Here is a 26,004-nt window from a genome sequence, read left to right on the forward strand (position 1 = left end):
TCAGGTCTGCAGTGATGGTAGAATTTGTATCTGGTCATGAGGATGCTCTCCTATGGTTTCAACTGGTCACGAACGAGTGCGACCAGCTCCTCATATGACTTGTCCCTGGCGCTCGCGGGTGCCAGCAAATCCCTGACGTGACAGTAAACCTCATCGCCACAACTGGAAAGCAATATCGACTTACGCTTCTCTCTCAGTGCGTTCGTGTGCCCCATCAGGTCGTTTGCTGTGAAGTAGTACTCGAGCCTTTCCGTTAAGGCCTCCCAATCATTGCCCACCGTAAAATCCTTTATTGAGCCCAGTGTAGTCATGGTTGCATGGAGTTCATCCATGTCCTCGTTGCCAATGTGGTGTATGTAGCACACAAATCACTGACTCCACACGGTCTGGTGTTGATATAACTGTTGTGACCTTGGTCCTTTATTGTGTAACTCCATGTGCCTCTCAGGTGTGGTGGGCAGCCTTTTATACTCTGTCTTGCAGGCACTTTCAGGTCTCCCACCACAACGCCCTCTGTGGCGCACCATTGTACTTATACATTTAATGTACCTGGACAATACATAACATAAACGATCCAAATTTCGGCAAATGCGGGGCTTCTGACGTCTGCACACCATACCAGCCAGATGGAAGCTTGACTGATGTGGATTTCTCAGTAAAATCCAGTAAAATATAAAGCCATTTCACAGCATCTGGGCCTCTCCAGGTGCTTTACAGCCAATGAAATACTTTTGAAGAGTAGTCACTGTTGTAATGTAGGAAATGCAGTGGCCAATTTGCGCACAGCAAGGTGCCAGAAACAGCAATCAGGTAAATGACCAGATAATCTGTTTTGGTGATGTTGGTTGAGATGTAAATAGTGACCAGGAGAACTGCACTTCCATGCCCACCGGAGAGGGCAGATCGGGCCAAAAATTAATATCTCATCCGAAGGACATGCAGCAGAGAATTCCTTTGCACTGCAGTGACAGCCTGGATTTTGTGCTCAAGTCCCTAGAGTGAGACTTGAACCCACAACCTTCTGACTCAGAGGCAAGAGTGCTACCCACTGAGCCACGGTTGGCAGTGATGTCACCCTCCATATGGTAATTTCCACCTTCAGGTCCTCGGCAGAATTCTAGTGGATTGGATTGGCCACCCACGGTTGAAACTCTCATTCTCATCCTAATCCAGCACAGGAGGCTTCATCTGAAACTGAGGCGTACACAGGTGAGGGCTGGGGCCGGATTGGAGGCCCTTTCCTAGGCCCTCACTTTCAATTTAACCCATTCGCCACGGCTAGGTACAGAGTAAAGCTCCTGCAACACTGTCCCATCAAACAGTTTGTTCATTAACGCTCAAGATATTCAAGATGGGGAAAAATTGCTGTTTGACTGACAGTCAACAATCATCCAATCGGGTAACAAAGAGTCTGTTGGCTTTCCAATCAGCGTGGGAAGGCGGAGCCCCGCCAGTATGGAGGTATCGGGCGACCAATGGGAAGAGCGTGGGGGCGGGGTGCTTGGCAGCGTTGGGTCATGTGATGGTACCTCAGCCAACCCCATAATTTATGAGAAAAACGATCAAAAATCATTTTATTTGGTAGAAAATCATGAGTGGCTATTGTCAAACATAAACTGATATAGCTTGACAGTTGGTTAATAAATCTTATCTGTGGCTTTATCTACCTGGTCACAGCTCTTCACAAAAACCAAGGGGGCAAAATTGGGCTCCTTTGTGCCTCCCGCTAATCAGGTGCAAATGGGTTTGTGATGGGGCGCGGTGAATACCTCCCGCCATATTGGGCGGAAGTTTAGCGCCGGCACTTCGGCGGTGGGCCCTGACCTCCTGTGCCCAGAGATCGTGACATCATCGGCGGCGCTTTGCTCCGTTTGTGACCCGGCCCCGAAATTCACTTCCGTCCCTGGCAGCAGCTCCAGGCGATAACATCCTTATTGCCCGGCAAACGAGGCAGTACCAAATTTCTCCCCCAAAATTACTGCATCTAAAAATCGCTTTACAAAAAACGTTCTCCAAAATCCTACCCGTTATCACCATCTGGTGCCCAGCACAGGCCACCACGTGGTACAGTTCCTGCACCTGCCAACCAGGGGTAAGCTTGGGAGACAAAATCACCCCCATCTCATCCCCTGTCCTCGGCTGCTCCACGCCCCCTCCTGGGACCTGCCTGGGGACCGATGTCCACGCTGAAGCAAACGGCCAGTGCAGCTGTGGCCAGGATCGACAGCTCACCCCAAGCATGCAGGTACGGCCCGATAACCAAGGTCTATCAATCCTCGGCACCCCCCTCCCATGTTATAAACAAATTCAAGGACCCCCTTAACACAATGAGTATTTTGTCTGTATATAATTTGTTCTACAACAACCACTGTCTGTCCCACCTGTGACAGAGAGTGTAATTCCCGTATTGGATTGTACAGCCACCTGAGAACTCACTTTTAGAGTGGAAGCAAGTCTTCCTCGATTCCGATGATGATGAGTTATACAACAACAACTTGTATTAACATAGTGCCTTCAACAATAGTAAAACATCCCAAAGCGCTTCGCAGAAGTGTTATAAGACAAAAGATAAATAAATTGGACACTGAGCCACATAAGGAGAAATTACGGCAGCTGACCAAAAGCTTGGTCAAAGAAGTAGGTTTTAAGGAGCGACTGAAAGGAGGAAAGAGAGGTAGAGAGGCGGAGAGGTTTAGGGAGGGAGTTCCAGAGCTTGGGGCCGAGGCAACAGAAGGCACGGCCACTGATGGTTGAGCAGTTATAATCGGAGATGCTCAGGAGGACAGAATTAGAGGAGCGCAGATATCTCGGGGGGGGGGGTTGTGGGGCTGGATGAGATTACAGAGATAGGGAGGGGCGAGGCCATGGAGGGATTTGTAAACAAGGATGATAATTTTGAAATCGAGGCATTGCTTAACCGGGAGCCAATTTGGTCAGTGATTAGGTGAACAGGACTTGGTGTGAGTTATAATTAAGTAAATATATTTATTATTACTTAATTAATGTAAAAGAAAGAAAATAGAAATACTTGGATTTATATAGCCCCTTTCACGACCACCAAACGTCTCAAAGCGCTTTACAGCCAATGAAGTCCTTCTGAAGTATAGTCACTGTGGTAATGTGGGAAACGCAGCAGCCAATTTGCGCACAGCAAGCTCCCACAAACAGCAGTGTGATAATGGCTCAGTCCTACAGTAAGAGCAGGAAGGTGCCTGGGTTTGATCCCTGGCCTGTGCTGAGCTGAGCTGAGGTGGCAGCAGCAAGGTCACAATTGGTCCCAAAGTCCCTGTTTCCTCTTGTCTTAATACTGGGTTAGCCCTCGCTGCAGGCCCACAGACTGGCAGGTCTCTTCCTTTCTGTCCCCTACCCACTCAATCCAAGGCCACGGGGCGTGTGCACGCTCCATTGATGGAGGCCCCGCCCCCCAACATCACGTGACCTGTGCACGCTCCATTGATGGAGGCCCTGCTCTTCCAAACAAAGCGTGACCTGCGCACTCTCCATTGATGGAGGCCCCGCCCCCGAGACCACGTGACCTGCGCACTCCCGATTGATGGAGGCCCCTCCCCCGAGACCACGTGACCTGTGCACTCTCCATTGATGGAGGCACCGCCCCCGAGACCACGTGACCTGTGCACACTCCATTGCACTCGCAAAATGACCCGAATTTCTAGGCCAAAGAGCCTGCAAAGGTTTATAGGCAGGTTAAGTGAGTGGGCAATAAGATGGCAGCTGGAGTATAATGTGGGGAGATGGTAGGTTATTCACTTTGGTAGGCACAATAGAAAAACAGAATATTTTTAAATGGTGAGAAACTATTAACTGCTAGTGTTCAGAGAGATTTATCATCGTACAGGAAACAGCGTTAGCATGCAGGTATGGCAAGCAATTAGAAAGGCAAATGGCATGTTGTCCTTTATTGCAAGGGGATGGGAGTATCAGAGCAAGGAAGTCTTGCTACAATTGTACAGGGCCTTGGTGAGACCACACCTGGAGTACTGGGCACAGTTTTGGTCTCTTTATCTGAGGAAGGATATAGAGGTGGTGCAACGAAGGTTCACTAGATTGATTCCTGGGATGAGAGGGTTGACCTATAAGTTGAGATTGAGTCGAATGGGCCCATAATCTCTGGAGTTTAGAAGAATGAGAGTTGATCTCAATGAAACATATAACATTCAGAGGTGGATTGACAGGGTAGATGCTGAGAGGATGTTTCCCCTGGCTGGAGAGTCTAGAGCTAGAAGCCATAGCAGGATAAGGGGTTGGCCATTTAAGACTGAGATGAGGAGGAATTTCTTCACTCAGGGGTTTGTGAATGGTTGCAATTCTCTGCCTTAAAGGACTGTGGATGCTGAGTCATTGAGTATATTCAAGGCTGAGATAGATAGATTTTTGGACTCTTGGGGAATCAAGGGATATGAGGATCAGGCAGGAAATGAGCTTATCGCATGGCGGAGCAGGCTCGAGGGGCCGTATGGCCTACTCCTACTCCTTATTCATTTGTCCTTATTGTCGTCTTAAAATCAGTAGATTAGAAGCCAGTGACACACAGGCTGTGGTATCAGAGGTGTGCAACTGGTCCAAGTACATTGCAAATAGTGTCCAACAGTGTGCACGTCCAGTCTTTGTATCTGAGACTATTCCAATTGTCCCAATACACAGGGGAGCAGGGGAGACTACTGATGGGAAGGCAACTCATTAACCTGCTAAAATCTTCTCAAGGACCCCGAGTTAAGAATACCCTTTGACCTAACCCACATGTCCCAGCAGTCAATCATAAGAGGCGTGGTGAAGAGTAATAGAGTAGGAAAAAAATCATGAGTTTTTAGTTTTAGTTATGTCACATATCCGCGGTATAACAAAAACCGCCTATTTCCACCTCCGTAACATCGTCCGTCTCCACCCTTGCTTCAGCTTATCTGCTGCTGAAACCCTCATCCATGCCTTTGTTACCTCTAGACTTGACTACTCCAACGCACTCCTGGCTGGCCTCCCACATTCTACCCTACGTAAACGAGAGGTGATCCAAAACTCGGCAGCCCATGCCTTAGCTCGCACCAAGTCCCGGTCACCCATCACTCCTGTGCTCACTGACCTACATTGGCTCCCTACATTAAGCAAAGCTTCAATTTCAAAATTCTCATCCTGGTTTACAAATCCCTCCATGACCTCGCCCCTCCCTATCTCTGTAATCTCCTTCAGCCTCACAATCCCCCCCCCCTCCCCCCGCCAGATGTCTGTGCTCCACTAATTCTGCCCTTTTGAGCATCCCTGATTGTAATCGCTCCACCATAGGTGGCCGTGCCTTCAGCTGCCTGGGCCCCAAGCTCTGGAACTCCCTCCCTAAACCTCTCCACCTCTCTACCACTTTTTCCTCATTTAAGATGCTCCTTAAAGCCTACCTCTTTGACCAAGCTTTTGGTCATCTGCCGTAATTTCTTCTTTATATGGCTCGGTGTCAAAATCATTTTTGTCTTATAATACTCCTGTGAAGCGCATGGGAATGTTTAAATACAAGTTGTTGTTGTTGTTGTTTTGGTTGTTGAATCGCGAGATCCCGAGTCGGGGAAAATTTTCATCAAAGATCACCAGTCTTGCAATTAATTCGTAAGAGTTGGTAAATCTGGAACCTCACGGAATATGGTCAACCAGAGCCGGCAAGCCCGAGTTGGTTTTATCATCTTCTTCTTAGGCAGTCTCCCGGAGTCAAGGATGACTTGCTTCCACACTAAGATGAGTTCTCAGGTGACTGATGAGTCCAATGCAGGATCTCCAGTCTCTGTCACAGGTGGGGCAGACGGTGGTTGGAGGGACGGGTGGGTGGGGGGCTTGGGTTGCCGTGCACTCCTGCCACTGTTTGCGCTTGGCTTCCACATGCTCCCGGCGAAGAGACTTGAGGTGTTCAACGCCTTCCCAGATGCTTCTCCTCCAGTTTGAGGGATCTTGGGCCAGGGACTCCCAGGTGTCGATGGGGATGTTGCACTTTTTTAAAGAGGCTTTGAGGGTGTCCTTGAAGCGTTTCATCTGCCCACCTGGGGCTTGCTTGCCGTGTCGGAGCTCAGAGTAGAGCGCTTGTTTTGGGAGTCTAGTATTGGGCAAGGAGACGGAGTCCATCCAGCGGAGCTGATCGAGTGTGGTCAATGCTTCAATGCTGGGGATGTCAGGACCGTGGTGTTGTGCGGTAGTGAGTGGGTTAATGGAGCTGCCGCTGTGTCATGCACTGGGAAAGCAATTATAAGTGGATACAAAGCAAGCTCAGCTTTGTTTTGACAGCGGGCCATGATTTTTGCTGGAAGGACAGTACAGCTCATCGAGCCTGCAATGATTAAAGGCTTGTGTCTCCCCAAACCAACATTATCCTACTGCCGTGGGTTTTGAAGTTGCTAGCCGGGGTTTACAATAGCCTGTAACTCTGTCTCTGTCATTGTTTACTTCGACTTTAATCATCCCTGCACCATGGACCATTTAACACCAGGATTTGAAAACAGGAAGTAAGAAACAAGTGCGAAATTGCCCTTTTGTTCACAAATTATAGCCTGCCCAGCCGACACCAAAAGCAAGGCTCCAAACCAGTTGATTGGGAAAATAAGTTGCGGTTTTAATAGATTTCGTGCTGGCTTTCGAAGATCTCGCAAGTCTGAGCAGAGAGTTTGACAGCCTCAATGAATTAGGGAAGTGATTGCACGCTGGCTTATTTTGGGAAAGCAAAGGCTTCACTTTGTTCTGTCAGCCTCCCACGATGCCTCTTAGCTTGTGTGTTGTGTTAGCAAGGGTGTCTCAAGGGCCAAACTCACCCTGACACAACTGAGGGAGGCCACCCGTCCCGGATTGTCCCGGAGTTAAAGATTCATCTCCCACACACTGCTGCCACAGACACTGGAGAGAAACCAAATCAAGATGGGGAACAAAATCTGTGTGACAAGAATCACCCAACGGGGTAACAAAGAGACTGTTTGCTTCCCAGTCGGTGTTGGAAGGTGGGACGGCACGAGGCGGGCATCTCACTTGCCAGAGAGGGAGGGCAGCGAAGGTTCACCAGACTGATTTCTGGGATGGCAGGACTGTCGTATGAGGAGAGATTGGGTCGACTAGAACTGTATTCACTAGAATTTAGAAGAATGAGAGGGGATCTCATTGAAACGTATAAAATTCTGACTGGGTTGGACAGACTGGATGCGGGGAGGATGTTTCCCCTGGCTGGGAAATCTAGAACACAGGGTCACAGTCTCAGGATACGGGGTAGGAAATTTAGGACCGAGATGAGGAGAAATTTTTTCATTCAGAGGGTGGTGAACCTGTGGAATTCTCTATCACAGCAAGCTGTTGAGGCCAAGTCACTGAATATATTTAAGAGGGAGATAGATCGATTTCTAGACACAAAAGGCAACAAGGGGTATGGAGAAAAAGCAGGAATATGCTGTTGAGATAGAGGATCAGCCATGATCATATTGAATGGCGGAGCAGACTCGAAGGGCTGAATGGTCAACTATTGATCCTACTTTCTATGTTTCTATGTCAGGTGACCAATGGCAGGCCGGGGCCAATGGAGGCTCCAACCCATGTGATGAACCTTCCTGGAACATGTCCAATCACAGTCGCTAACCCTGACGCGAAAGCCAGCAGCATAAGTACCCAGCAAGGAGGCTTGATTTGTGAATGCACTTGGACGACGCACTGAACTATAAACCCCAACAAGCTCCCAGCTCCAATCCCCGGGGTCTGAGTTAAGAGCTAACCTCAGCTGAGCTGCCGTTTCGGGTCACTGCGAGTGACCCAGGTCATCATCATCATCATAGGCAGTCCCTCGGAATCGAGGAAAACTTGCTTCCATTCTTAACATGAGTCCTTATGTGGCTGAACAGTGCAATACGAGAACCACAGACTCTGTCATGGTTGGGACAGATAGTCATTGAGGGAAAGGGTGGATGGGACAGGTTTGCCACACTGCCTGCTGTCATTCAACCTGCTGAGGCTGAGTAAGGCTCTATAGAAATGCAAGTTCTTAAATAGTCACTTTGGTACTGTGGGACAAGGAATGGGTTCCTTCAACACAGAAACCCATCTGTTCTCCTTATGTTAATGTAATTTTTCATTCCAGTTTATAAATCAGAATATAAATGTTTATAGAGGGTGCTGAAGGAGTTAATGTTGTCTCACCTATGGACAGCTGAAGAAGGAATTTGCTGCTCTTGGGAAGATTGCTATGTACATTTTTGTAGTTCTAGTACCAGCAGTGTCTCTATATTAGTAAGCGTTCTACTCGGAACTCCTTCATGGCAAACGAGCCAAAGTTGGGCAGAGGAAACATTACAAGGACACCCTCAAAGTCTCCCTGATAAAGTGCAACATCCCCACTGACACCTGGGATTCCGTGGCCAAAGACCGCCCTAAGTGGAGGAAGTGCATCTGGGAAGGCGCTGAGCACCTCGAGTCTCGTCGCCGAGAGCATGCAGAAATCAAGCACAGGCAGCGGAACTCGCCCGTGTTCCTGAATTATCCAACCTGCTGACACACCAGTGAATTCACACTGGGGAGAGACCGTTCACCTGCTCTGAGTGTGGGAAAGGATTCACTTGGTCATCCGACCTGCTGAGATATCAGCGCAGTCACACTGGGGAGAGACCTTTTAAATATTCTGACTGTGAGAAGAGTTTTAAAAGCAAACAGCACCTCCTGACACACCAGCGCACTCACACTGGGGAGAGGCCGTTCACCTGCTCTGAGTGTGGGACAAGATTCACTCTGTCATCCCCACCTGCTGAGACATCAGTAAGTTCACAAGTGACTGCAGGAGTGCTGTTATTGCTGCTGTTAATCACATCCCGACCTGTGTGAGAACACCACCGCAGGTGGGGGCTATAAATATAGCTGGGGCACTGGGCCCTGCAACATCGTGGTGAAGGTGCGGCGAATAAGGGTACGGGGCCCAGAAGAGGCAAGGGCCCAGGGCAGCACGGACCAGCCCACACTGCGATATGTGCACGCACTGGGTCCGTGCAGCAGAGCAGGTCTCCAGTCGTCCTGGTTAATCCTTCCCACTGGATAAAGGCCAAGCTCTGTCAAGCCCGTGTGGTGGCTGGTGTGCAATGGTCACCATACGATAAAAAAATCCACACACAGGCATCTTCCACCCCCTCATTTGGAGTTCAGGACTGGAACATCGGGTCCTTCATTGAAACTTCTGTGAACTCTCGTGGAAGCAAGTCATCTTCGTTCGAGGGACCGCCTATGATGATAACTCAGCCTCAGGATACCCAAAGGAATTTTTGAAGTACTTTTTGACGTGTCGTCGCTGTTGTATTGTAGGAAACACAGCAGCCAAATTGAGCACAGCAAGGTCTGAAAAAAAGCAATGTAATAATGACCAAATTATCTGGGTTTTTTTTAGTGATGATTGAGCAATAAAATATTGAGCAGGACATCAGGGAGAACTCCCCTGCTCTTCATTGAATAGTGCCTTGGGATCTTTTACATCCACCTGAGGGGGCAGACAGTGCTTTGGTGTAGCGTTTAACCCAAAAGCTAGCATTTGCAACAGTGCAGCACTCCCTCAGTCATCATCAACATAGGCAGTCCCTTGAAATCAAGGAAACTTGCTTCCACTCTAAAAGTGAGTTCTTGTGTGACTGAACAGTCCAATATGGGAACCACAGCCTCGGTCACAGTTGGGGCAGACAGGTTGAGGGAAGGGATGGGTGGGACTGATTTGCCGCACGCTCTTTTCGCTTGATTTCTGCATGCTCTCGGCGACGAGACTCGAGGTGCTCAGCGCCCTCCCGGATGCACTTAGGGTGGTCTTTGGCTAGGGACTCCCAGGTGTTGGTGGGGATGTTGTACTTTATCAAGGAGGCTTTGAGGGTGTCCCTGTAATGTTTCCTCTGCCCATCTGGGGCTCGTTTGCCATGAAGGAGTTCCGAGTAGAGCGCTTGCTTTGTGAGTCTCACATCGGGCATGCAGACAATGTGGCCTGCCCAGCGGAGCTGATCGAATGTGGTCAGTGCTTCAATGCTGGGGATGTTGGCCTGGTCGAGGACGCTAATGTTGGTGCGTCTGTCCTCCCAGGGGATTTGCAGGATCTTGCGGAGACACCGTTGGTGGTATTTTTCCAGCGACTTGAGGTGCCTACTGTATATGGTCCATGTCTCTGAACTATACAGGAGAGCGGGTATTACTACAGCCCTGTAGCCCATAAGCTTGGTGCCAGATTTGAGGGCCTGGTCTTCGAATACTTTCTTCCTCAGGCGGCCGAAGGCTGCACTGGAGCACTGGAGGCGGTGTTGGATCTTGTCGTCGATGTCTGCCCTTGCTGATCGGAGGCTCCCGAGGTATGGAAAGTGGTCCATACCTCGGGAGTACGTACTCCCTCAGTACTACACTGCAGACATTCAGTGTCTTCAAATAACCCAAGACATTGAAAGGCAATTCTTTGTGTCAGCTGCTGCTTCTCTCTGTCCACTGATGCAGATAATGTTCCTCACACTCCACCAGAGTTGAGAATGGTTGTAAATATTTTTGGCTGTTTTGACAGGTTTTTAATCTTTTACAATAAAACTGAGCTCCCAGATGGCCAGTGCGATTCTGAGCCACACCGACGGCCTGAGTCACCGGATCTTGGCTGGGATCATTGAGCAGCCCACTGACGCTCACTGTCTAGACTTCCTCCCACCCCCACCCCCGTGAGGGATGAGTGGTAGGCACAGACCTTTGGGAACAGCCAACATATAAGGAATTATAGTCCCATCCTCAGAATGAGAGAAAATTGGGGCAAAGAGCCAATTTGAATCAACCGAACAGCCTGAAATGCAGTCAAAAACTAGAACCTTCATCCGAGGGCACTTTCTGTGTCCTTTCCCCAAGCCTCTCCCGCCAATTAGCACTGTTACAACAACAACTTGCATTAATATAATGCCTTTAACTCTAGAAAATGTCCCAAGGTGCTTCATGGAGACATAAGTAGACAAAAATGGATGGCGAACCAAAGATGGCGATATTAGGAGGGCTGAATAAATGCTTGGTCAAAGAGGTGGTCTTTAAAGAGGGTCTTAAAGGAGGAGAGGGAGATGGAGAGGTTCAGGGAGGGATTTCCAGCGCGTTTGGAGTTAGACTGCTGAAGACACGGCTGCCAACGATGGGGCGAAGGGAGTGGGGGATTCACAAGAGGCCAGCGTCAGAGGAGTGGAGTGTTTGGTGGGGTGGGTGGGGGGCGGGTGGGGAGTTGTAGGGCTGAAGCAGGGTACAGAGATAAGGAGGGCCACTACCAATGTTCCATTCTCTGGAACCGGCTCTTAAATACAAAAAACACCCTTGCGTGGATTTTATGAATGGGCCGGCCGCCTGTTAAAGGGCTTGCGTGGCCCCCCAAAATATTACAGGGGACATTGGCCACTACCTGAGGAGATGAAACCATTGACATTGTCAGCTAGCATGGGAGCCAGGAAGGAAGGTTGTGTGATCAGCAGGTTAGTGAGAAAGAGGTCATGGGAGTAGCAGGTCAGTTTCGTGGCTGAATGCATGAGTGGACACAGGGAAAGTACCAGTAATTAAGGATGGGTGATAAATGCTGGCCTTTCCAGTGGCACCGACATCCCATAAACAAATTATAAAAAACCTGGCTCAGCTCTTGTCGAGGCCCACTGTTAGCGTCAGACATTCCCAAGCCATGGAGTAGCACGGGCTAGTTCGGGAGGAAGGTTCCTCCTAATTCTGCCCTGTCAATGTGGCCTAATCCTGGCACTAGATGGCATCTCCTCCCATTGTAAGAGTTTCCCACGGAAGTTATTGCTGTGGGGCAATTTAGTGTCAATTGATGCTGAAAGGTGAGCAGTTTTGCATTGTGGATCTGTGCCCATTAGCAAACGGGTGAGACGGCCAAAAAAACATTTCTCTCAGGAGACTTACAATCAATAAGTAGTCAGCTAGATTGGAGCCAGACTCAGGAGATGAAAGGGCAGCTGTGATGCACTGTGGTCCTTGTTTACATCCTGGCCAGAGACCACCCTAAGTGGAGGAAGTGCATCTGGGAGGGCACTGAGCACCTTGAGTCTCATCGCCGAGAGCATGCAGAAATCAAGCACAGGCAGCGGAAGGAGTGTGCGGCAAACCAGTCCCACCCACCCCTTCCCTCAACGACTATCTGTCTCACCTGTGACAGGGACTGTGGTTCTCATGTTGAACTGTTCAGCCACCTGAGAACTCATGTTTAGAGTGGAAGCAAGTTTTCCTCGATTCCGAGGGACTGCCTATGATGAACTGTAAAGACTGAAGTAAATGGGCTTTTAGTCCTTTATCTCTGTCCATAATGTTCTTATTTTATATCTCATGGTTTGCCACAGGTCTCTAACAGCACCTATCAATACTCTTCCACGATTGGCTGGTGGCAAGGCAGTAATGACAGCCCCTGCTTTCTCCGTGAAGTGTCCTCCGGCGTGGAGCTCCAGCTAGCGGCCGAGTGCAGAACTGCGACCATCCCCTCTGTTTGTAGATTGTGAGAGTCCGAAGTGAAATTGGTTTGGGGCAGTGTCATCCTGTTTCTAAAGGGCGACGGGGAGGGGCGGAGGAGGAGAATTTTTTAATGCAGCGAGTTGTGATCTGGAACAAACTGCCAGGAAGCAGAATTAATAGTAACTTTGAAAAGCGAATTGGACAAATACTTGAAAAGGAAAATATTGCAGGGCTGTGGGGAAAGAGCAGGGGAGCGGAACTGATTGGACAGCTCGTCCAAAGAGGCCGCACAGGTACGATGGGCCAAATGGCCTCCTGTGCTGTCAGAATCTATATTTCTTCTCTCAGAGGGTTGTAAATCTGTGGAACTCGCTGCCTCAGAGAGCTGTGAAAGCTGGGACATTGAATAAATTTAAGGCAGAAATAGTCAGTTTCTTAACCGATAAGGCGATAAGGGGTTATGGGAGCGGGCAGGGAAGTGGAGCTGAGTCCATGATCGGCTCTGCCATAATCGTATTAAATGGCGGAGCAGGCTCGAGGGGCCGTATGGTCTATTCCTGCTCCTATTTCTTATGTTCTTATGCTCTTACAATACTATGAATATGATTCCTGAGCAAGCCTGAGTGACAGGACCTCTGGATTCTAACTAATGGGCGGGACACAGCCTCAGAAACAGAATGTTTGAGACCAATCTGGTGAGTTTAGGCCCAATCCGTCTGAACTAACCCTACTTCAATTTTCTTTACATTTATTCTCGGGATGTGGGCATCACTAGCAAGGCTGGCGTCCGTTGCCCATCACGAGTTACCCTGGAAGATGGTGGTAATCCATTCAAGTTCAAATTATTAGGAGACCTCCATGACCAGCACCTGGGAATGTGCTTGACCAAGAGTTTTGCACGCAGTTATTTATGGTGGCCAGGTCATGATAAAAATATAGAGTACATTGTGAGTCAGTATACGACATGTCAATCGGTAAGCAAGCAACCACCATCAGTACCATTACAGCCATGGAAATAGCCTCCCAGGGTGTGGCAAAGGCTACATATTGATTTTGCTGAGTTAGAAGGACAACAATTGTTCATAACCATTCGAAGTGGGTTGAGGTGTTTCCAATGTGGAAAATAACAACAAGTAAAACATTGAACATCTTGCGAAGATTATTTTTTTCATTTGGCCTCCCAGAAGAAATTGTTTTGGATAATGGACCACAATTTTGTTCCGAAGAATTTGCACAGTTCACGAGCAAAAATGGTGTGAAACATACCAAGGTTCCACCATACCACCCTGCCTCGAATGGTGCAGCAGAGCGCACTGTACAAATTGTAAAATGTGCCCTGATAAAACAAATGTTAGATCCAAATCCAAAGAAACGACAGTTGTCATTGGATCACAAATTGGCAAATTTTTTGACTACGTATCAAAATACTCCTCATACAACTACTGGTAGAACACCAGCAGAGTTGTTTCTCAAACGACAGCCACAAACCAGATTCTCTTTGTTAAAACCAAATTTGGCACAGTCCGTAGAAGAGACACAATTAAGACAGAAAGAGAATCATGATAGAGGTAGAGTAAAAGAAAGAAGTGTGAAATTAAACCAGAAGGTGAGAGTGAAGAACCATGGTTAAAGGTTAAAGTGGTTACTAGGAAGAGTGGTGAAGATATGCGGTCCTCGCACATATTTGGTAAAGATGTTTGATAACGGACAAGTTAGGTTTGTTCATATTGATCATATTTTACCTACAGACATGGAAGGAGTTGAAGGTGGGAATGATTTAATTACTTCTGACTCATCAGATAGTTTTGATACACCAGTAGCATATCTTACATCTGGTGTACTGGAAACAATCCAAGAGAAAATCAGAATTTAAGTCTGAGTCCGAGTCAGGAAAACAAACAGCCTGAAGTTAGAGTGAGTTCAAATGAAAATCAAGAAAATTCCATGGAGGAAAACGTTCCACAGGAGGAGCCTCGAATGAGTTTAAATTTGACATCATGTTTGGAAGGTTCTGTTCGAGAGCGAAGGTATCCTCTTCGAAACAGAAAACAAGTGGTTAAGTTAAATTTGTAAATTGGAAAAAAATAAGTCTATATCCTGTGTTATGGATAAACATGCAAGTTATGTATGATGTTATAATAACTTCTTCATTAAGGAGGGAGAAGTGTAATGTCTGTAAGCTTGTGGATGTGGACGTATTGTGTACTGCAACTACAGATTAATAATTAAACAGAAGCAGCAGGTTCCGGAGACTTCTGAGAGAGCTGCCTGCCATGTTAGAAAGCTGTGTGTGCTGTGCTCTGTGAATATATCATAGTAGATAAGGATTTAAACTAATTAGTGGGGCGAGGTTTCAGGTGAGCGAAAATTGAAAAAGTCAAAGAATAAGGAGAAGGCAATAGAGCAGGGTAGCACTGGGGGAAATGAAAACCAGAGCGTACCAGGAAGGGACAGAATGTTTAAACATAAAGGTGAATCAGAAGGTGGGGTCAAAGCAGGAAAAATGGTAAAAAAAAAATGTAAAAGCTGAATTTGAAAATCTGAATGCATGTAGCATTTGTAACAAAATAGATACAAATGGGTATGATCTGAAAGCCATTACAGAGATGTGGTTGCAAAGTGACCAAGGCTGGGAACTAAATATTCGGGGTATTTGACAATTCGGAAGGATAGACAGAAAGGAAAAGGAGGTAATAAAGGATGAGATCAGTGCGTTAGTGTGAAATGATATTGGCTCAGAAGATCAAGATGTTGAATCAGTTTGGGTGGAGATGAGAAATAATAAGAGGAAAAAGTCACTAGTGGGCGTAGTCTATAGGCCCCCTTAACAGTAGCTACACTGTTGGATGGAGTATAAATCAAGAAATAATGGAGGCTTGTAAAACAGGAACGGCAATAATCATGGGCGATTTTAACCTTCATATTGATTGGGCAAAGCAAATTGGCCAGGGTAGCCTTGAGGAAGAGTTCATAGAGTGTATCCGGGATAGTTTCTTTGAACAGAACGTTGCGGAACCAACCAGAGAGCAGGCTATCTTAGATCTGGTACTGTATAATGAGACAGGATTAATAAACGATCTCCTAGTAAAGGAACAAGGGGTTATGGGGAGCAGACAGGGAAGTGGACCTGAGTCCATGATCGGATCAGCCATGATCGTATTAAATGGTGGAGCAGGCTCGAGGGGGCTGTATGGCCTACTCCTGCTCCTATGAGCAAATGGGCTTGAAAATATTTTCATATTATAGGGATGCACAGTTAACTTGGAAATGTAGTAAATATTGAGGAGGATAGTAGCAGACTTTGGAAGGGCATAGATCGGACATGTGAAATGGACAGACACAGCAGATATTTAATGCAAAGAAGTGTGAAGTAATGCATTTGGGAAGAAGAATGAAGAGAGGCAATATAAACTTAAAAGGTACAATTTTAAAGGGGGTACAGAAACAAAAGGACTGGGGTTAAACATACACAAACCTGTGACAGAAGTAGGACAAGTTAAGAAAGCTGTTTCGTTTTTTAAAGAAGTATATGGGAATCCTTGGCTTTGTCAACCGAGGCAGAGAGTACAAAAGCAATGAAGTTACACTAAACCTTTTATAAATCACTGGTTAGTCCCCAGCTAGAATATTGTGTTCGATTCTGGGCACCACAGTTTAGGAAGGAAGTCAAGGCCTTAGAAAGGGTACAGAGGAGATTTACTAGAATGATATCAAGAATGCAGAACTTCAATTACATGGAGAGACTAGAGAAGTTTAGAGCAGAGAATGTTAAGAGGCGATTTAATAGAGGTTGTTCAAAATCATGAATGGTTTTGATAGAGTAAATAAGCAGAAACTTTCGCAGAAGGGTCGGTAAGCACAGGGCACAGATTTAAAATAATTAGCAGAACCAGGGGTCACAGTCTAAGAATAAGGGGGAAGCCATTTAGGACCGAGATGAGGAGAAACTTTTTCACTCAGACAGTGGTTAACCTGTGGAATTCTCTACCACAGAAAGTTGTTGAGGCCAATTCACTAAATATATTCAAAAGGGAGTTAGATATGGCCCTTACAGCCAAAGGGATCAAGGGGTATGGAGAGAAAGCAGGAAAGGGGTACTGAGGTTGAATGATCAGCCATGATCTTATTGAATGGTGGTGCAGGCTCGAAGGGCCGAATGGCCTAATTTCTATGTTTCTATGTTTCTATGGTGACAGTGCCAGCAGTTTGATAGAGCTAAGTAGCTTGCTGGGGCAGTTAAAGATCAACTACGTTGTTGTGATGGTGGAGTCACATGTAGGCCAGAGACCATATAAGGATAGCGTCTTTCCTTCCCTAACCCTAACTCGAACCAGTTGGGCTTTGATGACAATCCGACAACTCTCTTTTACTGAAAGCAGCTTGTTATTTCCAGATATTTTAAACTGAATTCAAACTCTAAAACTGCCATGGTGGGATTTCAATTCACATTCTCTGGATTATTTTATCTTTATTTATTCTCGGGATGTGGACATCACTGGCAAGGCCAGCATTTATTGCCCATCACTAATTGCCCTTGAGAAGGTGGTGGTGAGCCGCCTTGAACCGCTGCAGTCTGTGTGGTGAAGGTACTCCTGTTAGGGAGGGAGTTCCAGGATTTTGACCCAGCGGCAATGAAGGAATGGAGATATATTTCCAAGTCAGGATGGTGTGTGACCAATTTATCCAAGATGACGGCTGTGTTATCAGTTGCTTCAGTTTCAGTATTGTTCGAGTCACTGTGCCTGTTGTCTGAGATGTTTACTTGGAGTATAGAGTGTCCTTTCTGGTTTTGCCTTACTGGTATGCAGCCTGCACTGTTTCAAAATACCATAAAACTGTTCAATAGCTTGACGGTGGTGGTGTTTCCATGCACCTGCTGCCCTTGTTCTTCTAGGTGGTACTGTTTGTGGGTTTGGTGGGTGCAGTGCAGCTACACTGCAGCCAGGGGGCGCCGATGGTGGAGGGAGTGACTGTTGTAGATAGTACACACTGCAGCCAGGGGGCGCTGGTGGTGGAGGGGGTGAATGTTGTCGATGGGACATACTGCAGTCAGGGGGCGCCGGTGGTGGAGGGAGTGAATGTTGTAGATGGGACACACTGCAGCCAGGGGGCGCTGGTGGTGGAGGGATTGAACGTTGTAGATGGGACACACTGCAGCCAGGGGGTGCTGGTGGTGGAGGGAGTGAATATTGTCGATGGGACACACTGCAGCCAGGGGGCGCTGGTGGTGGAGGGAGTGAATGTTGTAGATGGGACACACTGCAGCCAGGGGGCGCCGGTGGTGGGGGGAGTGAATGTTGTCGATGGGACACACTGCGGCCAGGGGGCGCTGGTGTTGAAGGGAGTGAATGTTATAGATGGGACACACTGCAGCCAGGGGGCGCCGGTGGTGGAGGGAGTGAATGTTGTCGATGTGACACACTGCAGCCAGGGGGCGCCAGTGGTGCAGGGAGTGAATGTTTAAGGTGGTGGATAGGGTGCCCATCAAGCGGGCTGCTTTGTCCTGGATGGTGTTGAGCTTCTTGAGTGTTGTTGGAGCTGCACTCACCCAGGCAAGTAGAGAGTATTCCATCACACTCCTGACTCATGCTTTGTAGATGGTGGAAAGGCCTTGGGGAGTCAGGAGGTGAGACATTTGCCGCAGAATACCGAGCCTCTGACCCGCTCTGGTAGCCAGTGGGCCTCTGGGTTAGTAGCCCAGTAACGTAACAACTACACAACCCAACCCAATTTTAATTTGCAATTATCCCTTCCTCACCCCCACAAAAAAAAACTCTTCAATCTTATAACACATTATCTGTGCTGACTGGATTTTTTTTCCTCTTAACAGCGGCGACAAGTAAAACTAACTGTGTTTCTTTTCTTTCCAATGTTAAATTGAATGGCTGGAGACAGCGCAGTCTAATACCAGGCCAATACAGATCGGGGCGAAGGAGCAGCGAGTGATCCGGGCCTAGAAGAGGCGAGGGCCGATGGGGCAGCATGGACCAGCCCACACTACGATATGTGTGCGCACTAGGTCCGTGCAGCAGAGCTGGTTTCCAGTCGTCATGGTTAACCCTTGCCACTGGACCAAGACCTAGCTCTGTCAAGCCCGTGTGGTGGCTGGTGTGCAACGGTCACCACACGTTAAAAAAATCCACGCACCCTTCAACATGTAATTCGGGTCCTTCATTGAAACACCTGTGAACTCATCCTTTTTTTTGGCATGGAAGCAAGTCATCCTCGTTTCGAGGGACTGCCTATGATGATGATGACAGACTGATATCAGGCTACCAACGCGGACACCCACAGCAGTATTGATTGACCTTTAGCCTTAGTGTGCCGTGACCCCGGCTGTTGTTGGAAACAGAGCCTATTGCCCCGCTAGTCGATCTTGCCAGTGAACAGGTGGCTGGGACAAAAAGGCTTTGCCTGCAATTACTGGGAAATTGACTGCTTCTTCAGGAATTGTCTCGAGAGGAAACGCTCTCCGACTTCTCCCGACTGAATCTGTGTGACCATATCTCCCAGACTGTGAGCAGGATTAGCCAGTCTAACCCTGATGTCCTGTTTCCTGTCGGTGCCTTTAGTCTCTATCCCATGTTAAAAAGCTGAATGAAGTTCAATCGGAAACGACCATGGAACACACACACTTACCCAGGCCAACTCGATCTGGCTTTGTCATGTCTGTTTTGCTTTTTGTCAACCGTGGCTCAGTGGGCAGCACCCTCGCTCCTGAGTCGGAAGGTTGTGGGTTCAAGTCCCACTCCAGGGACTTGAGCACAAAAATCCAGGCCGACACTCCAGTGCAGTGCTGAGAGATTGCCACACTGTCGGAGGTGTCCTCCTTCGGATGAGACATTAAGCCGAGGCCCCGTCTACTCTCTCAGGTGGACGTAAATGATCCCGTGGCACTATTTCAAAGAAGAGCAGGGGAGTTATCCCCAGTGTCCTGGGGCCAATATTTATCCCTCAATCAACATAACAAAAACAGATTATCTGGTCATTATCACATTGCTGTTTGTGGGAGCTTGCTTGTGCGCAAATTGGCTGCTGCATTCCCCACATTACAACAGTGACTACACTTCAAAAGTACTCCATTGGCTGTAAAGCAATTGAGATGTCTGGTGGTAGCGAAAGGCTATAAATTTAAATCTTTCTTTTTGCTTTAAACTCCTGACTATCCGTTTACCTCCAGCTCCAAGGAGATGCATTTCCCCACAACAGCGGTTCCAGAAGGCGACTCACCACCATCTTCCCAAGGGCAACTCGGTATGGCCAATAAATATCGGCCTGTCAGCCACGCCCATATCCTGAGAATAATATATTTTTAAATCTGAATAGGGTTTGTTCAGACGGATTGGGCCGAAACCACCAGATTTCTCCCAAAAATTCTGTTCCTGACACACTCTCTCTACCAGACAGTGAGAATGCAGAAAGCCCTGTCACCTAGGCTTGCTCGGGAATGATTGTCTGCACTTCCACACCGGGCCATGAGTTCCAAAGGACTAATCTCAATGGGCGGTGCGTCGACTCTGCCTGGAAGTAGGATATCCAGGTGAATTCAGCCTGTTCCTCACTCCAAACAAGACCTCCTCCACTCCTACAACACCCAAACCACCTAGCCACAAGGAAAGGGCAGACTGACTAAGGAGGGGAAATCCTACAGGAGCCCCAACTCACTCGTTAACACTGAGAGAACTGCTCCCGCTAACCAACTAGGTCCGACATCAAGCAAATTGCTCCAACCCTATCAGCATATCATTGGCAGCCCCTCGAAATCAAGGAAGACTTGCTTCCACTCCAAGAGTTCTCAGGTGACTGCAGAGTCCAATGCGGGAATTACAGGTGGTTGAAGGAAAGGGTGGGTGGGACTGGTTCACTGCACGCTCCTTCCGCTGCCTGTGCTTGCTTTCTGCATGCTCTCGGCGACGAGACTATAAGCGCCCTCTCGGATGCTCTTCCTCCAATTAGGGCAGTCTTTGGCCAGGCTCTCTCAGGTGTCAGTGGGGATGTTGCACTTTATCTCAAACCTCAAAGGTGTGCGGTTCCCAACATTAATGCACCAACATACACCAAGCACCACACTATCAAAGTGTACAGTGGCACCACAAAATATGTGTCTGTAGGTAAATTCCTGGAGAACTTTCTTTGAAAGAAAATCCTCTACTCTTCCAGTGGCCAAATGGACAAGGTCACCACCCAGGGTACCAGGGTGATGGCATCGTTTCTGTAACTGAAATGCAGCCCTTCAGTTGTTCTCACAGCTGTCCTGCCAATGTGAGAAGCATAGGGCAACAAAGGAAGCGATCAGTCACAATACAGCAGGCAACCTAGCTTCCTTTGAGGTGTGGCTCTTGGCTCAGTCTCCCACCTCTGAGTCACGAGGCTGTGCCTTCCAGCCCCACACCAGACGCTTCAACACATAATGTGGCCTGGCACTTCAGCGCAGTGCTGAGGATGACAAGTTAAACCAAGACCCTTTCAGGTGGATGTAAAAAATCCCACGGCAATATTTGAAGAAGAGCAGTGGAGTTCTCGCCCGGGTGTCCTGGCCAATATTTATCCCTCAATCAACATCGCCGAAACAGATTATTATTGGGTCATTATCTCACGGCAGTTTGTGGGACCTTGTTGTGTGCTGTGTTTTCTACATTACAACAGTTCTAAAGCATTTCTTTGGCTGTAGTTTCCTGGAGTTTGTGAAAGGCATGATAGAATGCAAGTCCTGCCTTTCCTTTCTCTGAAGCAGAAGGTCTTGGGTTCAAATCCCACTCCAGAGTCTTGAGCACATAATGCAGACCGGCATTGGTGCAGTGCTGAGCGAGTGCTGAGCGAGTGCTGTGGATGAGAGGTCTATAATTGTACAGTTTCTTCTGTTACATCGGCTCCTTTCCAAAAACTCCAGGGACAATTTGCATATTGAAGGAGGATTGAGAGGTTGGGGCCAGAGCCTCCATGACCTCTCCAACAGCCATGGGATAAGGGCCCAGTAACTAGCTGGATTGAAGTGAAGAATATCCCGTTGGGTGGAGGACTGCAAGTAGCCCATGTCCCATGAGACATGAGGGGAAAGTAGGAGGAGAATCTGGGAAGAGGAGGTGGGAGCAAAATAGGAAGCAAATGGGAGCCATTGGATGTTACTTTTATGCCATCCCCTGTGATAACTACAACGCACCAACGTTAGCGTCCTTGGCAAGGCCAACATCCCCAGCATTGAAGCACTGACCACACTTGATCAGCGCTGCTGGGCAGGCCACATAGTTTGCATGCCAGACACGAGACTCCCAAAGCAAGCGCTCTACTTGGAACTCGTCCATGGCAAACGAGCCAAAGGTGGGCAGAGGAAACGTTACAAGGACAACCTCAAAGCCTCCCTGATAAAGTACAACATCCCCACCGACACCTGGGAGTCCCTGGCCATAGACCACCCTAAGTGGAGGAAGTGCATCCAGGAGGGTGCTGAGCACTTCGAGTCTCATCGCTGAGAGCATGCAGAAAACAAGCGCAGGCAGCGGAAAGAGCATGCGACAAACCTGTCCCACCGGCCCTTTCTCTCAATGACTATCTGTCCCACCTGTGACAGGGACTGTGGTTCTCATATTGGACTGTTTCGCCACCTAAGGACTCATGTTAAGAGTGGAAGCAAGTCTTCCTCGCTCCCGAGGGACTGCCTATGATGATGATAACTAAAGTGTACGACAGTCCCAGAACTGCCTGCAATGTGAGGAGGCTTTTGTCCAGGTCGCTCCTTTCCTGCTTTGTGAGATTACAATCCAAGCAGCGAATTGGTTCCAAAAGCTGATCTCAGCTGGTTTCCCATAATTAGAGCTCTCCTTTGGAAGAGATGTTTTAAAATCACATTGCACATTTCGCCTGCTTTACATCACATACTCAGTCCGTATCTTTGGCCACCTCGACTTTTCTAATGTCTCCCGCCCGCAAATTACAACTGAGTTGTAACGCTGCCGTCTGCATCCCCACCGTGAAAACACCAGCCCCCCAAGTGCCACTGATTCCCTCAGCCCGGCGAAATGGCTTCACCATGCTCATCCTGTGGCAGGCCAGGCCGAGGAGTATCCCAGTGTCAGGGTGGTGGGTGTGAGGGCATGGTTAGAGGACAGCTCTGAGATAAAGCATCACTCAACCCAACCCTGCAGCCCCCCATAGACCACCTCCCCAAATACCAAATCATCCCCCCTCCCCCCAGCCCAGTGATCCCCAACTCTGCACCCCCTCATAGACCCTCCACCTCAAACACCGAATCACTCCTCCACCACCCTACCTCAGTGATCCCCAACCCTGCTCCCTCCCATAGACCCTCCACCTCAAACACCGAATCACTCCTCCACCACCCTACCTCAGTGATCCCCAACCCTGCTCCCTCCCATAGACCCTCGACCTCAAACACCGAATCACTCCTCCACCACCCTACCTCAGTGATCCCTAACCCTGCACCCCCCCATAGACCCTCCACCTCAAGCACCGAATCATCCCCCCTCCCCCCAACCCAGTGATCCCCAACCCTGCATCCCCTCATAGACCCTCCACCTCAAAGACCGAATCACTCCTCCACCACCCTACCTCAGTGATCCCCAACTCTGCACCCCCTCATAGACCCTCCACCTCAAACACCGAATCACTCCTCCACCACCCTACCTCAGTGATCCCCAACTCTGCACCTCCTCATAGATCCTCCACCTCAAACACCGAATCACTCCTCCACCACCCTACCTCAGTGATCCCCAACTCTGCACCCCCTCATAGACCCTCCACCTCAAACACCAAATCACTCCTCCACCACCCTACCTCAGTGATCCCCAACTCTGCACCCCCTCATAGACCCTCCACCTCAAACACCGAATCACTCCTCCACCACCCTACCTCAGTGATCCCCAACTCTGCACCCCCTCATAGACCCTCCACCTCAAACACCGAATCACTCCTCCACCACCCTACCTCAGTGATCCCTAACCCTGCACCCTCCCTTGGACCCTCCACCTCAAACACCGAATCACTCCTCCACCACCCTACCTCAGTGATCCCTAACCCTGCACCCCCCCATAGACCCTCCACCTCAAATACCGAATCATCCCCCCTCCCCCCAGCCCAGTGATCCCCAACCCTGCACCCCCTCATAGACCCTCCACCTCAAACACCGAATCACCCCCCTCCCAGTTCAGTGATCCCCCAACCCTGCACTTGCCCCCCATAGGCCCTCCAACCCTCCACCACCCTACCTCAGAGCTCCCACAAACAACAATGTGATAAAGAGCAAATAATCTATTTTAGTGATGTGGGATGCGGGATAAACCTTGGCCAGGACACTGGGGAGAACTCCCCTGCTTTTCTTCGAATAGTGTGATGGGATCTCTTACATTCACCTGAGCGGCAGACGTGGCCTCGATTTAACGTCTCATCCGAAAGATGGCCTCTCCGACAGTGCGGCGCTCCCTCAGCACTGCACGGGGAGTGTCAGCCTGGATTATGTGCTCAAGGCCCTGGAGTGGGACTTGAGCTCACAACCTCAGGAGGCCATACTGGGAGATGGTGTGGCTGGGAGTGGGTTAACAAGGTTCCAGCGGGGAAGTGCGGTTTCTAGACATGTTGCAATGAGCATGGAGCAGAGGTGTGAGTGTACATGTTCCAGACTGTAAGATCATCAGTACAAAACGGTGTGGGGTGGGGGAGTGATGTGGTCAGCAGTACAAGGGTCCCGCCCACTGAGAGATTTATTGGGAGCAGCTGCGGGGACCGCTGGCATTTTCCTTCCATGTAACGCACCGTCGGGACAAAATCCATGTGGGCTCACGGCAATCAACGGTGCTGATCGCCCACGGACCGCATTACCTCACATAGCAAGGGGGGTCCCGTGTCCCTCTCCACCCCCGTTCCTCTTTCCCCGCCCCGTGTCTCTCCACCCCCATGTTCCTCTCCCCCCTTGTCCCTCACTCCCCCGTCCCTGCCGTTCCTCACTCCCCCCCATTCCTCACTCTCCTCCCCCCATCTCTCTCCCCCTGTGTCTCTCTCCGCCCCCCCATGTTCCGCACTCACCCCCCACCCCCGTGTCTCTCTCTTCCCCGTGTCTCTCTCTTCCCCCCTCCCCACCGTGTCTCTCTCTTCCCCCCACCCCCCCATGTCTCTCTCTCTCTCCCCGTGTCTCTCTCTCTCTCCCCCCATGTCTCTCTCTCCCCCCCGTGTCTCTCTCTCTCCCCCCGTGTCTCTCTCTCTCTCCCGTGTCTCTTTCTCTCTCCTCCCCGTGTCTCTCTCTCTCCCCCGTGTCTCTCTCTCTCTCCCCCCGTGTCTCTCGCTCTCTCCCCCCCGGTGTCTCTCTCTCCCCCCCGTGTCTCTCTCTCTCCCCCCGTGTCTCTCTCTCTCCCCCCGTGTCTCTCTCTCGCTATTTCCCCCGTGTCTCTCTCTCTTCCCCCGTGTCTCTCTCTCTCCCCCGTGTCTCTCACTCTCCCCCCCCCGTGTCTCTCACTCTCCCCCGTGTCTCTCTCTCTCCCCACGTGTCTCTCCCTCCCCCCCACCGTTTCTCTCTCTCCCCCCCCGTGTCTTTCCGCCCCCCCGCCCGTGTCTCTCTCTCTCTCTCCCCACCATGTCTCTCTCTCTCCCCCGCCCCCCCGTGTCTCTCTCTCCCCACCGTGCCTCTCTCTCTCCCCCTGTGTCTCTCTCTCCCCCCCCCCACCATGTCTCTCTCTCACTCCCCGTGTCTCTCCCCCCCGCCTGTGTCTCTCTCCCACCCCCCCCCCCCATGTTGCCGCTCCTGATCTCTCCCCTCTCGTTCCCTCTTTTCCCACCGAGTATTTTCATCATCGCCATTCACCCCACCCCCGCTGTGAAGACGCGATGACCGATTCCCACATCGCTGTGTCTCTGCGTGTCAGGTCGCCCTGGCACCAGGAAGACCAGGCGGCAAGGGTCACCGGCCATTGTGGGCCCGTGGGCAGGGGTGAAGGGGCTGTGCTCCCTGCTTCCTCCCCCGCACAAACCCTCACCCGGTGACCCCCCCGACAGGAATATCCCCCAGAGCCAGTCCCGGGGACACCTGCCTTCCAGCCCCTTGCCAAAGTGACCATTACTCACCTAGTTGCTTTGACACTGCATGTCATCCATTTGACCTTGAGGGGCATCACAATCGTGCTTGATCCTGTCCCCACCCACCCAAAGCCCTTCTCTCTGTAGTCAGTGACTAGTCATCAGGGTAAGGAACCCTGCCTGATTTTCGTTCGTGGCACACTGACTCTCGATTCGATAGGCATTCTTCACTTGTCAGCTGACAGGATGGGCTATTCGGCTGCGGATGGCAGCACAGCCAAGGTTAATCTCACGTTTACCCCTTTCCCCCATGCATTCTTTGCAGCGTTCGCTCACACTGACCAGGACTGACTCAACCCTCACCCATCCCGAGCACAGAATCAACCAGTACTACAACATCGACCTGTGACGCGTGTGGCTCAGTGACACAGTGGGCTTTGCACCCACCCACTGAGCCACTGCGACGCAGTCTGCCTCAGCATGGTGACATGACTGAGCAGGATAGCCACTACACCCAGGAGAAGCAACAGGAGAACCCGTCCC

This window comes from Pristiophorus japonicus, chromosome 4, assembly GCF_044704955.1.
Source record: "Pristiophorus japonicus isolate sPriJap1 chromosome 4, sPriJap1.hap1, whole genome shotgun sequence".
Lineage (NCBI taxonomy): Eukaryota > Metazoa > Chordata > Chondrichthyes > Pristiophoridae > Pristiophorus > Pristiophorus japonicus.